This window comes from Crotalus tigris, unplaced genomic scaffold (genome assembly GCF_016545835.1).
Source record: "Crotalus tigris isolate CLP2741 ecotype Arizona unplaced genomic scaffold, ASM1654583v1 scf7180000018371.15429387391:27106975, whole genome shotgun sequence".
Taxonomy (NCBI): domain Eukaryota; kingdom Metazoa; phylum Chordata; class Lepidosauria; order Squamata; family Viperidae; genus Crotalus; species Crotalus tigris.
Genome location: NW_024096970.1, coordinates 3,666,360 through 3,679,221, shown reverse-complemented (window position 1 = coordinate 3,679,221; position 12,862 = coordinate 3,666,360). Strand labels below are relative to the sequence as shown.

General features: G+C 44.8%; 1 protein-coding gene across 1 annotated transcript in view; it reads right to left on the bottom strand.

Annotated features, from left to right (window-relative positions):
- The window catches only part of ARMC2 (armadillo repeat containing 2), a 71,684-nt gene extending 58,942 nt beyond the window's left edge, over nucleotides 1–12,742 (bottom strand). Inside the window, exon 1 of the mRNA XM_039351156.1 lies at nucleotides 12,612–12,742. The gene's annotated coding sequence lies outside the window, so the exon portion shown is untranslated. The remainder of the gene's footprint in view (nucleotides 1–12,611) is intronic.
- Nucleotides 12,743–12,862: the final 120 nt, after the last annotated feature.

The window sequence follows — 12,862 nt, the reverse complement described above, 5'->3', positions numbered from 1 at the left end:
ATGAAGCTCCACTTGTGTGAGTGGCAGGCGCTCATGACTATGCATACTCCATTTGAGCAAGTGCCCGTAAAGGAGCTGTGTGTGCTCACATGTGCATCTGCCACTCACACAAAACCATTCCCTCCCCCCCCCACTAGGCTACCAAGCCAAAAAAATTGGGGACCACTGTTCTAGAGGGCAGGGATACAGCAGAGAACACATGACTCCTGGATCTCCCCAGCCAACATTCTTTGTCTTACAAAACACATTCCCAACATGCCTGATCAAACTGAAAGGGTAAGAATAATTGGGAAAAGACGGTCCCTGAGCCATGAAGGACTTTAAAAGTGATAACCAACACCTTCAATTGCACCCAGAAGCACACTCTCAAACAATGGACTTCACAAAGCAGTGGTGTTACATGTATTGACTTTTCAGCATCTTTTACTCTCTTGTAGCCACAATCTGCACCAGTTGAAACTTCCAAATGCTCAAGGGCAGCCCCATGTAGAGCATATTGCAGTAGTTTAGATGAAAGGTCACAAAAGCATGATTTGCCATGTTCTAGGCCCCCAAATCTTTGTGGTCTGTTTTATATATAATATAAACTATTAGGTAATTAATTATTAGCAGTCCCAAAAGTTTCTTTGTAGGCAGGAAACAAATTCATGGAAACTCATATATTTTTTGCAAATACACATTTGGATCCTAAATGGTTAAACTTCAGCGATTTTTCTAAGCAGTTATCAAGGGTCAACAGTGACTTGAAGGCACCCAAAAATGTGCCAATATATAAGAGGTCTGGAGTCCTAAGTTATGCACTGCAAGGCAGGCAGAAGAAAAGAGCAGCCCTCTCTTCCATGCATACCCCTGCCCCACTTTGTCATTTCTCAACACTCTAGTCAGCATCTTATCAGGATTCTACGCATGTTTGTTAGAACACCAGTAAATCTTCCCTTCCAAGGATTTTACTGCCATTAGGAAAATGCAAGACTCCGGTGCAAGTAAAGAAAGTGAGGACGGCTTGTGCCTTTTCCACTGACTTGCGATGCATTCCACAGAACAGGTGAGTCGGCTCAAAGCTACAATTCTGTGTATTTCCCAAATAATGAATGTGCTCACATCACATAGTCTACTAATGAGTAATCCCCAACTCCCTGCTAAAGCTGAAGTATTTTCCCCCTAATCTTCCCTTCAGGAAGAAGGAGTATGAGAAACTGGAGAAGTACCAGGGACGGAAGGAAGAACTGGAGGGGATGTGAAACGTAAAGGCCAAAAGTGGTCTCAGTATTGGTAGGAGCACTTAGGATTGTTTCCTAAGCTGGGAGAGTAGCTCCAACAGATTCCAGGAATGACATCAGGACTCTCTGTCCAGAAGAGTGCAGGGCTAAGAACAGATAAGATCCTGCAGAGAACCCTAAAGCTCATAAGCCTTTGAGAGAGGACTCAAGATTGAGAAAGACATAGACCACCCCTAAGGGTGAGAAGAATTTTTTTTATTATTAAGGGTATACTGCACTTAGATGTAATAAGTGAATGAGACTAATAGTGATCTTGTAACTCAGGGGTCTTCAAACTTGGCCCTTTTATGACTTGTGGACTTCACCTCCCAGAATTCCTCAGCCAGTGTGCCTGGCTGAAGAATTCTGGGAGTTGAAGTCCACAAGTCATAAAAGGGCCAAGTTTGAAGACCCCTGTTGTAACCAATAAGATGTAATGGACTCAAAATTACAAAGTCGTTATTAATGAATATGTGGGCTTTCTGAAATTGTAATAAATCAAACTGGATTGATTATGGATTGACTGATTGTATTTTTACATGCTGGACTGAAAAAAGTTCAAAAAAATTAATAAAAACTAAATACAAGTACAAAAACCAATTGAAACTACCAATAGCAGCTACCATTTTCTCCCCTTCTTTTCCCAACTCCCCAACTCTGGAGATAGCAGTCCTTTTCCAGCCACCACAGCTTTTAGTCAAAGTAATTACATATTTAATAGTTTCCCTTGCTCAGTTGGCAAACTAGTTATTCCCACAAGAAGAACATATTAAACAACCCTACAAATGCCAATAAATATTGTAATAGTAATTCACAACGTTTTCTCTTTACTGGAAGTGACAAAATGGTCCCATCATACAGATTTTGTCCAGAAGCCCTAGATATTTTCAAGTTTGCATCAGAGCTAAACATGCTGCCAAGATCCATCATTCTTTTAATCCCTCCACTCTTACCTGGCATGATAAAATCCTATTTGTTCTTACAGAATTAAAGGGAAGATGTGAACAAGCAAGGATGTGTTGAAACATAAGAAAGAACTTCATTTATATTCTCTCTCATACCTGCAAAACATTTAAAAAGACAGATGGGGTTTCTGTCTTTTTGTGCCCTATTTGGCAATCAACATTTTATGGGCTTAGTCTTACTAGTGGCAAATTTAGCGTCTCACAACCTCTATATAGTCTTTCAAGCATCTCAAGAACAGCTATGTCAAATCACAGTAAGAATGATATATTTATATTGGCTAAATGCTTTTGCTTATCTAATTTGTATAAAATTGCAATACAAGTGTATTCCTTATAGAAAAATAAAAATTGAAAACTGAAGAAAGAGATGTTATTTTTTCCGGCATGACTCTTAAAATGACCAATTTCTGTCTTATAATGATTATTTATATCCGTTATAAATAGACAAACTTCATTTTTAGTTTATCTCCACATTCTACATTTCTAATGAATTTTGTGCATAGACGCTGTATTATAAATCTACCCTGACAAAAAAGCTAATTTGTCACTAGTTGAAAAATGCATTTTAAAAACACCATAGTATATTGAGAGCCACGAAGAAGACTGCATTCCAAGGCAATTACGTATATTACCGTATTTCCCCCAAAATAAGACCCAACCAGAAAATAAGCCCTAGCATGATTTTTTAGGATGCTCGTAATATAAGCCCCATCCAAAAATAAGCCCCCGTTAAGATCGTCATCCAGACAGACACATTTAGTAGCGTATTTCCCCAAATCTAAGATCTAACCGGAAAATAAGCCCCAATGCGTCTTTTGGAGCAAAAATTAATATAAGACCCGGTCTTATTTTCAGGGATATATATATATATATATATATATATATATATATATATATATATATATATATATATATATATATATATATATATACATACATACATACATACATACATACAGAAAGTTTTTCAGACAGACCGGTCTGATTGATTGCACCTTGGCATTTTTGACTGCCATACTGCAGTTCTGCCTTTTTGTAATCACTTTTGCCTTGCAGCCCCCCAACTAGGGGCGTTAAGCAGGCTCAAGTCGCTACTGCGATACATTACAAATTCAGATTTCTTTTTGCTGACAAAGAGTTAAAGAATTAAGGAGACTAGAATAGCTATTTCGAGCTCATTATGCTCTCATCAGCTAGCCACACCCTTTATGGGATTCGAGCCTGGTGGTTAATACAACTGCCTAGCATGTAGGCTGCCTAGGTTTGAATCTCATAAAGGGTGTAGCTAGCTGATGAGAGCATAATGAGCTTGAAATAGCTATTCTAGTCTCCCACTTAATTCTTTAACTCTTTGTCAGCAAAAAAAATCTATATATATACACATATATATATACATGTGTGTATATATATATGTGTGTGTGTGTGTTGTGTGTGTATGTATGTGTGTGTATATATATATATATATATATATATATATATATATATGTATATTTAAAACCAAACAAATAAATGTGAGCACCAGGGAGTGCTAAAAAATTTAATAAAATTTAGTAAAATGTCAATAAAATTACAATAAAACCAATAAAACGCCTAGCTTTCGTCAGCAACTGCTGACATCATCAGGGCTCAAAATGCCGGTCAGTAGGAGAGTCCTCTTTATAGATTGGCCAGAGTCTGCACCCGGCTCCTAGCTCTTGTCATTGGGCCTGATGGAATAGGCTGTTTCCCGGTTGCCGGTTTCTTATTAGCAGTAATTGCTTTCTTGCATTTGTTGCTTGTGTAACTGTCATCGGGTGTTTTCTCTTTGCCAAATTTGGGGTTTGATGGAATGTCCCCCCTCTTTTTTTGCTTTATTGCCACACCCACTTTGTTTAGTTGCACACCTTCATCCCCCCTTTTTTCACTCCGTTCTGATTGCCCCGTTGCAATGCACTGTCTCTTATTATCTTTGTGTTTTCCCCAATCATGGTCTCCGCAGATGTTATTCAAGTTAATTGCCATCACACCCCGTTTCCTCCTTGCTCCTTGCTTGCACGGTGCCGCCTTGAGGGTTCTTCCGTGTTGCCTGTTGATACGGGCAGATCGGCATTGCGAGGTGGGGTGGGCGGGTCGTATTCACCAAACATGCTAATGAGGCTGTTTCTCCCCTTTTCCAGTACGATCTGGTAGTTGTTGCTCCCAGGTGTCTCCTCTCTTTATCTCTGATCTTTATACATTCCATCCTAGTTTTAAATAACTCACCCTGGATGTTCTCTATATGGCAATCAGGAGCATCAGTCTTCACTACCCTCTCCCCCCCACTCTTGGTATTCCTCCCCTGTGCATCTTCATCGGGGTCACCCCACGCTTCCCGTTGGAGCATTCGGGTTGGTACTGCTAAACGGGGTGATTGAGTTGTTACAGGCAGTGGGGCTGGAGAGGCTACCCTTTCCCCTCCCAAATACGGCAGGCAATTCAATGCCCCTGCCAAGGGTATTTTAAATATGGATCTCTTATCAGGTGATGCTCTCCCCTCCGGATGCCCCGGAGTGTGTGTGAAAACCCCCAGTCCACACGTTAATGCTCCTGCGTCTCTCAACGCTCCTTCAGATGCTCGGAGATGTCTGACCATTCTGGGAGAGGAGGGAAGTCTCAATCGTTGTTTGTGTTCCATCTGAATACTCCCGGGCTGTGGATGGTAAGAGGGGGAAGTCTTCTCTACAATCCTCTCCATTGATATATTCAGTTTTTCCTTAGGCTGTCTCCAGTGGGGTGGGGGATTACCCATGCTCCAAGCTCTCAACGTTAAGTGGGCTGGGCAAAGATCAATATGCCGATTAATTGAGTCCTTATTGGATAGCCATGCCTCTTTAAGCAAGCGGCCCCCTTTCGTATTGTCACTGGCCAAGACACGTACGTTTTCAAAGTTAAATCGGTGGCCTGATTCAGTCATATGTGCCGCAATCTGAGAGTATTGTTCGCCCTTTTTACCACTAATTTGTGTTCATGGACCCTGGTTCTTACTCTCTTGGCGGTCTCCCCAACATAGTTACTGGGGCAGTCCTCAAAGTCAATTCTGTAGACGACTGCTGATTTATCCATGGTGGGGAGTGGGTCCTTGGGGCGCATGATTGCGGCACGTAGCGTCTGATTGGGTCTATGGGCTACCTTAACATTGTATGGTGCTAGTAATCTAGCAATTGCCTCAGAGACATTGCAGATATAGGGGAGGGTAACCAGCGTTGTCTGTGGTATCGGTTCATTTGTACATGGATTCCTTCGAGGTTCAGGTGGCACACTATAGCACCTAATGAACCTTGTTTGATATCCATTGCACTTGCATATATGGAACAGATGGTTTCTTTCTTCTATTTTTGCTCCGGCAGTACTACAGTGGGATTCCACCCGTTTAAACAAGGCTCTAATACAACTAACTTTATGGGCCACTGGATGATTACTCTTGTGAAGGAGGATTCTGTCCATGCAAGTTGGTTTTCGGTATACCCTAGTGTCAAGAGTTCCATCTGGCTGTCAATGGACCAGTACGTCTAGAAATGCCAGTGAACCCTGATTTTCTTCCTCCATCATGAATTGAATGTCTGGGTATACCGAATTCAGTATGCCCATAAAGTTAGTTTTTTGATGCTTCTTGATGACAATAAATGTATCGTCTACATAGTGGGCCCAAAATTTAGGTTGATATTGGGCCATCGCTATGTGCTCCAACTGTTGGAGTACTACCTCAGCAATAATGATGTTTGGTACTTTCACAGACATAGTGGTGAGAGCGAGGCCTAGGTTGGGATCTGTTCAGCTCCCTTGGGCTGTTTCTTGCTCCTCTGGTGCCACCCTGTTTTCCAGGCACTTGTGACCTTCCACCATGGCCGTTCAACAGCAATAACAAGATAATAAACTGCTGCAGAGTCATAGCAAGATCAGGCATCTGCTCACATAATGCCTTTACAAAGTGCCAGTGAGTCATTATGTGCCCCCCCCCTTATCTACACCGGTCTATCAGTCTCATATGAGACCACTAGACAAATGTAAAAATAAATGCTCTGACAGGTAACATTGATTGATGTGGTTGAGGTCCACCTGCCAGTGTTTGTCAAGAGACCCCTGTCAGTAGTTGTTAAACAGAGCAAGAGTGTGAACAATTGAGGGAACTTGAAAGAACACAAATGAGGGAGCAGAAAAAGAATGCAAGGGACACACGAGTGAGCAAGACAAATAAGCAAAAGAGGAGCTAATAAAAGAGACTAGCGAGATCAAGAAGTGAAGGATTGAACGAGCATTAGAGCAAGAGACTGTGAGTAAAACAGAGAAGCAAGAAAGAAGAGAGAATGAGAGTATGAGAAATAGACAAAAGAGAGTGTAAAAGACAGAGCAGTAAGTGAGCATAGATCATCCAATAGTAAGTGGAGACTTCGAAGGAAACTTGTCCAAACTCACTTTCTCCCTTGGTTCTATTCCCATCCATCCACCCCCCCTTGTTGGAAACAATGATTGGTGAATGTTTTTCCACATGTCAGGAAATCCACCAATCATTATCCTATAACAAGATTTGTAGTAAAGGACCACTCTAAACTATGCTGGCAAACTTTTGTGCTGCTCCACAGATTGGAAGAAAGCACATTAAAGCAGATACCTGGATACTCCTAACAACCAATCAGTGCTTGGTTGCCAGCCAGAAACAAGTTACTCTTCCTGCCAGCATAATTTTGTTTCAAACATACTTCCCCTTCCTTTCAGAAAAGATCACAATTGTGGGTACTTGTGTGATCACCATAGAAACAAGCTTCCTCATTGGGCTGACATTACTATAATACTGGGTGGTACCAGATCATCATAGTGTTTCCCAAAGAGCTGGAAGGTGAAACAAACCAAGCATCTTTTCTCTCCATCTCACAGCTATGAGTCTAGGCTGAGGATGCCATAATGAAAGATGAAGCAGGCACATAAACAGAGAGGACAAAAAGTCAGCAATTTTATCTAAAAGATTCTTTCAAGGAGGTAGGTAAAAAGGAAATAAATTGATAAGAAAATAAAGAAAAAATGTCACCTGAATCTAATAAAGGAAATTGGGTCTAAGCACATGGAAACCCTCCCCCCCAATCAACAGATTTGTAAATGACAAGGTAAGAGTAGCTGCCAGTTCTATGAATCACCCAAGCAAGAACATTTGGGGATATTAAAAGGGTCATGAAGCCCACCAATTTGAGTCATCTTTGGATCCACACTTGGTGGCTTCTGTCCATCTAGCTCAGGGCTGTCAAACTCAATTTCACTGAGGGCCACATCAGCATTGCGGTTGCCCTTGGGGGGCCGGGTGGGTGTGGCCAGAGTGGGTGCAGCCTACTGGGTGGGCGTGGATGGAGTGGGTGTGGCCTACTGGGTGGGTGTGACCAGTTCTACATCATTCGCGTCAAGGGTGCCTGTGGGGGCCTGGGCAGGAGTGGGATAGATCTGAGGGTCTATGGCAGAAGGGGGTGGGACCAGGGCAAGTGCCAAGCTGGCAACCACAAAATTGTACATTGGCTCCCGGCTAGCCTGGGCCAGGGCCAAGGCAGCGGGGGCTGTTCCCTCACTGTTTCCAGGATGGCTTCAAGGGCCACATGAAACCACTTCGCGGGCCGCATCCAGCCCCCGGGCTTTGTGTTTGACATGTCTGATCCAGTTAGTGCCTGGCTGCCTAGTTGAGAAGGACACAGGTGAGTGTGGATGAGTGTGTGAGTGTGAAAAAAAAGGAAATGCACATTGTAACCAGTAAAATGTTACTGTTACTTTAAATTCACTGAGTCTTCGTATATTCCAAAGAACCTGATGTGGAGAGGGCACCTTACAAGATCTGCGTACCTCAACAGGCTGTGAGTGTGTGATTGAGTGAGTGAGTGACATAAGCTGAACCTGGATCTGTGTATAACACAGCATAACCCAGATAGTCCTTAGCTCAGGAAAACATCTTATTCATGGCTATGAAACAAGACTTTTCCATTTGATAAATGGATCAAAGCTATTTCATCCACTGGAGAGAGCTCAAGGTGGTTCAGTAATGGAATTGTACCCTTGTATAAAAGAACCCTAATGGACAAGGTAACAATGGGGGTTTATGTAACTATAAATGGTATAAAGATTAGGCAGAAATAAATGTTTCACTTTCATATAGCTAGAAGTCAATATTATTCCCTGAAATGTATGGGCAATAAACATTAACAGTAACCATGGATTTTCGTCTTTATTCACAGTTTGAAGACTCACTACAGGCATTTCTGTCCAATGCTTATAAGGAATGCTGAACTGAACACATAGACTCATAGAGTTGGAGGGACCTTAGACATCTTCTAATCCAGAGGTCCCCGATCTTTCTAAGTTGGCAGCCTGGAGGGAAAGGAAGGGGCAAGGATGGGCCCGTGTGCGTGCGATGCAAATGAGGGCGGCATGCGTGTGCACGTGACACTGGGGGGGTGGGGCTAGTGCACACACACTGGGGGCGGGGATAGTGCCACGCAAAGCTATGGGCAGGGATAGTGCCCACGCAAACCTGGGGGTGGCGTGATCGCCCGTGCAATGCTTGGGGTGGGGCTAGCGCCCGCACGACACTAAGGCCAGCCCTAGCATCCATGCGACGCTCAGGGCAGCACTAGTGTGCACTGGCCAGTCATTCACGTAGCCCGGTGGCCAAGGGTCCATGGCCGGTAGTGGGCTGTGGCCCAGAGATTGAGGACCCCTGTTCTAATCCAATCCATTGTGCATGACAGGAATACTAGACCATCCCAGACAAATGGCTATTCAACTTTTATTTGAAAACTTCTATTGATGGGCACAACTCCAGGAGGCAGGTTCTTCCATCACGTAAGAGCTGTCACAATCAGAAAATTCTTATTTTCAGGTTTCGATCTTTCTTTGTAAAGATTCCATCCATTGACTCTTGCCCTATCTTTGAGCACAATGGAAAATGAATCCTCTCTTTCCTGTAATAGCCCTTCATGTCCCAGAATGGTTCTGTGCTTAACTCTATTCTAATAAGTGACCACTCCATGGCACATCCATGTACACACATGGTACATATGCCTCAACACCTTTTCATTCTATGGGCTTTGTTTGTAACAAAAATATGTTACCGAATTCCCTTGTTATTATTGAGACAGTGGCCAGTATGTGAAAAGAAGGATTTTGAGAGAGTGTGTTTTCAGCTTGGAAATCAAGGCAAAATCTTTCCCTGTCCACTTGTGGCTGCCAGACATAATCCCTTGATTTTTCAACCCCACTTTCCATCTCCTGCAAAATTGTAATTATCTTTTAAATACTAATCTTAAGGAAGTCACTTCACTAGATAAATACTCACAATTACCTATGTACATATATAGTATAGTCCAGTGGTGGCGAACCTATGGCATGCGTGCCAGAGGTGCACTCAGAGCCCTCTCTGAGGACACTTGCGCTGCTGCCACCAGCAACTCATGCAGGTCCATTAGGCCCCCAAGGCAGGGCCAAGGTGCGTCGGGTGCATGAGGGGAACAGACTCCACGTGCGGGCCAAGGGCAAGATCTGTGAGGGGGCCAAGATGACCAGTAGCGACCTGCTCTCCAACCACAAACAAAAACAGATGAGACAGAGTAGGCATGTCCAGCGGTCTGCATCATGTGCCTCCCCCTCCCCTACTCCACCTACTGCTGGAGGGCTGGCCCGGTATTGGTAGCAGACTGCGGAGCCCCAGAGTGTGCCAGCTGAGGGGCCGGCAGGCTATGGCTGCTGACGGACACTATTGGCCCCCATGCGCTCACTGGCCTCTGTGTGCGGGGGCTGATGGTGTCAGGCAGCAACCGCCCTGGCCTCGCCTTGCCCTGCGGCAATGGCACCCCCATCCTGTCCCCTACCTCACCCCACAGGATGAGCCTCCTGCCCACCGCCCCACCCACCAGAGATCCCCCGGATCTCCCCCATCCCTGCCTGGCACCCACAGCATCTCCTCCACGAGCATCATCGAGGTGGCCATGCCCACTGCAGTCACGCCCACCCAGTGGGCCACACCCCTCCCCCTCCCTCCTGAGGGCACCTCAATGCTGATTTGGCCCTGGTATTTTGTAATAAATAAGTGGGTTTTGGGTTGCGGTTTGGGCACTCAGTCTCTAAAAGGTTCGCCATCACTGATATAGTCCTTTAGTTTCAGGCATTAGACCAGACATATCAAACACAAGGCCTGGGGGCCAGATGCGGCCTGTGAAGTGGTTTCATGTGGCCCGCGAAGCCACCCTGGAAATAGTAAGGGAACGGCCCCCGCTGCCTTGGCCCTGGCTGGCCGGGAGCCAATGTATAATTCAGTGGTGGCCATCTATGCTGAAACGCATTCAGTCTTAGTTCCTCACTGAAAACAGTGAGGAACCAGCCCCTGTCGCATCGGTCCCGCCCCCTGAGTGCATGCTGGGGAGGTGACACCTCCCCAGCTGTGTTTCTTGCCCATTTTTCTCCCTCCTTCATCTCAAATATTTTCCCACCACTCCGTACTTAGGAAAGAAGGAAGGAAAGAAGGAGAGGGAGGGTCTGAGGGAAGTCCTACCTTAGTCCTGCCCTGCTGCCCTTTCACCATCCCCTTGCCCCCTCCTCCTGGCCTATCCTGGGGGTCTCCCATCCTATTGCTAAGGAAGCTTTGGATACAAAGCCGGGTCTCCTCTCATGGAGAGGAAATGGGCCTCCCTCTGACTTTGCCCTTGTACCCATCATGAGCAACCTGGCTAAAGAGAGCAAGTACAAAGCAGCAGCCTTGAGGAGGAGGTAAGTGCAGCTGGGCACCCCCTTGGGGAAGTGGGGCTGGGCTTGGTGCCACGGGTGCTCAAGGGCCAGGCTGAGCATTTGACCTCTGCTGCCCAGGGCTCCGGGCAGCCCGCACCACCATCCAGCCCCTCCCGCACGGCCTGAGAGGAACAGTGAGGCTCCTCCAGTGGACCATGCCTTGGCACTTGCCTTGGTCCCACCCCCTTCTGCCAGAGACCATCAGATCTGTCCCACTCCTGCCCAAGTACCCACAGGCACCCTTGACGCAAATGATGTAGATCTGGCCATGCCCACCCAGTAGGCCACACCCACTCTAGGTACACCCACCCAGTAGGCCACACCCACCCTGGCCATACCCACCCAGCCCCGAGGGCAACCGCCGTGCTGATGCGGCCCTCAATGAAATTGAGTTTGACATTCCTGCATTAGACAAATCTCATCAATCAATTAATGCAATGACCTTAAATTGAGCAAAAGAATAGTTTGATTGTTTTAAGCCATTAACAATTACATTGAAGTAGCCAATTCAACTAATTGGGAATATATTTATTCTAAAGAGTTATTTGAAGAAATAAACTACACTAAAGGGAACCATTACGTTATACAGGATTATCATAGGAAGCAGTTAACATGCTCCAAGTTTTCCCAGTTATAATGCTCTGCCAAGTTCAAGGAGTACAAAGAACAAACTCACTACTGCTGTACAATGGGGTGGAATAATTGAACCATCATGAAATGGAGAAGGGTTGGACTTTTCAAACTTACAAGCAGATGGAATTAAAAATAGATTATATTGCAGTGATGGCGAACCTGTGGCACGCACAGCCCTCTCTGTGGGCACGTGCGTTGTCGCCCCAATCCTAGGTCTTCAGCTGGGTTTTATAAAACCTTTTCACTTTAGGCCTCACCGCCTTGTGCAAAAAAAAAAAAAAGGTTCAATCAATCAATCAATTTCAAATTCTTGCAGGGAAAAAAAGATCTCACAAAGTTGGAATTGATTGATCAAACTTTTTAGTCTCATCCAGTCTGCCATTACCACCATAGCCATGCCCACCCAATGGGCCACACCCACCCGGCACCTGATGATACATAAGTGGGTTTTAGGTTGCAGTTTGGGCACTCGGTCTCTAAAAGGTTTGCCATCACTGTTATATTGCAATGGAGCTTAAAATACACACCTCCATTCCTACTAACCTGCCATAATTCTTTGCAGTGCTACTCTTGGACAAAATAGCGCTCTCAGATGTACTGGACTTTCTATCTCTTCTTCCATTAAACTTTCTATCTTTCATTGTATGAACTTTCTATCAACTCAACTAACATCCTAAGGCAACTAGGGACGATGTAGTCAGCACGCCTGGAGACACTAGATTAGGAGACTACTGCTCTGAAACAACCATTAAAGCAAGTACCTTTTAATACAAAAGATCTACAGTACAGTATCCACCACGCTACCCTTTTAAACAATGCACCAGCATTACTTTTCAAAAGATACCATTTTAAAGCAAATGTACTATAGAAGATCAACGCTTCCTTACTCTACTGGCAAATGCATTTAATAAATTGCATCCTGGAAATTAATCCCAATTATAGTTTTAAAAACTGTAACCAAGGAAGAGCGGTATCTTTGGACTACCTTGGTCTTACAGAAAGAGTGGGTCTCTATGTAGTAAATCCCCCGCCGATGGGGGAGCGGGTGCCAAAAACTGTTACAGTGTGGATTTACGATAGTGATGCGGCCCTTCTCGTTTGCCTCCAACCCTTCCGATTTAGTTAGGTGAGATGTGTCTCTTGCACTGGCTCTATAACTACTCTAGCTGATTTTTCCCTATACTTTTTCTGCCCCTTTGCAACACGGCGCGTTTCCCCTGGCCCGCCTGGCCTCCA